Below are 2,396 nucleotides of genomic sequence, written 5' to 3'. Positions count from 1 at the left end.
ACAAGAAGACCAGGAAAGACATGAGGTCAGGCTCCAGATAAGGAGAGTTAGAACAAAGGGGAATGGGCTTGGGTGTGAGCAATGGCTACAGGAGAAGCAATCACATGAAGGTCCCTAAATGCCAAGGTTATAGGTGCCCCAGTTGAGTAGCTAATAGTAAAAAGGCACAAGTCACTTCTGAACTGATGTTCTCCATGTAATTTATCTGTATTGAAAAATATAATTAAATCTAGAATCAGTAGCCTGTTTTGTATGTTCCTTTGACTTTTTGTGTATGTATGAGTGTGTCTATGTATCCTACTAGCATGCTTATCAAGACAGCCTAGGTCACACTATGGTAATAAACATCACCAAAACTCTCGGGATGTTAAGACAACACACACTCAGTTTTATTCACTCTAAATCATTGCAGGTCCAGGTAGCTCTTTGGGACATCTGTCCTCCATGTGGTGGCTCATTATTTCGGACTTCAGTCTTGGGCATCTCTACTTCATCACAATCCTTGATGGTTCACCATGGTAGGGAAAATAAAATGAAAAACATGCTAGCTTTTAAATGCTTTCATAAGAAGTGACACATCAACTTTATTCCTAGCATGCTGGGTAAAGGTGAGAGTATTTCATCCAACCAGTGGAGAGGCAGGAAAACACAGTCTGTATATGTCAACAGAGGGGAGAAATGGAAATACTTGCTAGCATTATCAATCCTCAACTATTAAGTGCTACTTTAGTTTGTTATCAAGGCAGTGAAATTTTCTCTGCACTTCAAAGATGTGATCCTTCATGGGCCAACAGTGTTACAGATTAAATACAGTGGTACCTCAGTTCATGAACTTTATTGTTCTACAATTTTGGAAAAGATGGCTACATTTATGTTCACGCAGGAAAGATGGCCATGGTCATGTTTGTCATCCAATGCAGAGTTTGCAAAGAAAAACAAAATTTTGTTAGACACTTGTGTTTGCAAACAAGATTGTTTGCAAACAAAATCATTCATGAACCAAGGTGCCACTATATAACTACATACATCTTCAACATGATATGGTGACTTCCTGTTTCTTCCTACACAGACCTAAGCTCTTCTCCAACAATTTTTCCTCTCATGTTTTCCTTATTTTTACACATTAATAAAGGTCTTGGGTCAGCTTATTCCTCTCTTTATCCTGCCCAAACTGCCTTTACACAAAAGTTGTTTTCTTATTGCAAACATATCATTCAATGGGGAGAATACTACCAAGTAATATTTGTATGTTTGCTAAAAAAGTTCTTCCAGATCTCCTTCTTGAGTTCAAGAAATAATGATCATTATAGTGACTTGTGCAATATTCACTCTTGATTACCCTCCAGTGCATTAGCCATATTGCTTTCTAATCATTGTTGACACAATGGGGTTAGTAAGATATTTTTCACCCTAATCCACTATCTCTTTTTTTTTTCATTTTATTGAGTTTATTGGTACTTTTTTTTTTCACTATCTCTTTTTTAAAAGAAGACATTTTTCTTAAGGAAGGTTCTTTTCTTCAAACCAAAACAGATTTTGTGTTCCTTATATCAAAAAAGCATGGAACAAATATATATATCATCTCCCCTCTCAGCTCATGGCCAGAAACCTGTATCTTCCTCCCACCCCTTTTGAGCTCAGTGGCCCCATCAGTCTTTTATTCTCATCTGGAAGCTGATTCAGGACAGAGTCCAGGCTTGCTAGGGAGGGGCGGGGAGCCAAGGTAAAGGTGAAGGAAAGGAAAACTTTTTCATGTCACAGTCAGGTTCCTGGCAACTTTTCATTCTAATTTTTTTAGCAGTAAAAAATATGGATTTGAGAAAGAAGATGATAAAGAGACTGGTTCCACTACTCCCTTGCTATGGGGCTTGGACATTTGCTTAATATCTTGGCTCTTCATTTACCAGTTCTTAAAAAGGAAACAGTACTGCCAACATTGTAAGATTGCCATAGGGAAAACATGAAGTGATATATGCGAAATGATACAAAGAAGATATTAAAACTTATCTCCTTAGAAAAGTCTGTTCCAGACTGGAAGACACAAAAACAAATGCAGATGTACTCAGCTACCTCATCTTTGACAAAGGAGCTCACCATCCTCAGTGGAGGAAAGATAGCCTCTTTAATAAATGGTGTTGGAAAAACTGGATATCAACCTGCCACAGATTAAAATTAGACCCTTATCTTTCGCCATGCACTAAATTAAAATCCAAATGGATTAAAGATCTAAATATTAAAACAGAAACATTAAACTTGCTGGAAGGTAAGTTAGGCAGAACTCTGGAAGACATTGGTATAGGAAAAGACTTTATGAACAAATCCTCAGTAGCACGGGAACTAGCAGAAAGAATCAACAACTGGGATCTCATCTTACTAAAAAGCTTCTGTACTTCAAA

At 37.4% G+C, this 2,396-nt stretch overlaps 1 long non-coding RNA gene across 1 annotated transcript in view; it reads right to left on the bottom strand.

The window, feature by feature from the left end:
• Positions 1–412: 412 nt before the first annotated feature.
• Positions 413–2,396, bottom strand: part of LOC104862920 — a 7,869-nt gene continuing 5,885 nt past the window's right edge. Inside the window, exon 3 of the long non-coding RNA XR_780455.2 lies at positions 413–501. This is a non-coding gene — a long non-coding RNA (uncharacterized LOC104862920). The remainder of the gene's footprint in view (positions 502–2,396) is intronic.

Source organism: Fukomys damarensis, unplaced genomic scaffold, assembly GCF_012274545.1.
Source record: "Fukomys damarensis isolate Sample0158 unplaced genomic scaffold, DMR_v1.0_HiC HiC_scaffold_35, whole genome shotgun sequence".
NCBI lineage: Eukaryota > Metazoa > Chordata > Mammalia > Rodentia > Bathyergidae > Fukomys > Fukomys damarensis.
This window is presented reverse-complemented; position numbering and strand designations above follow the sequence as displayed.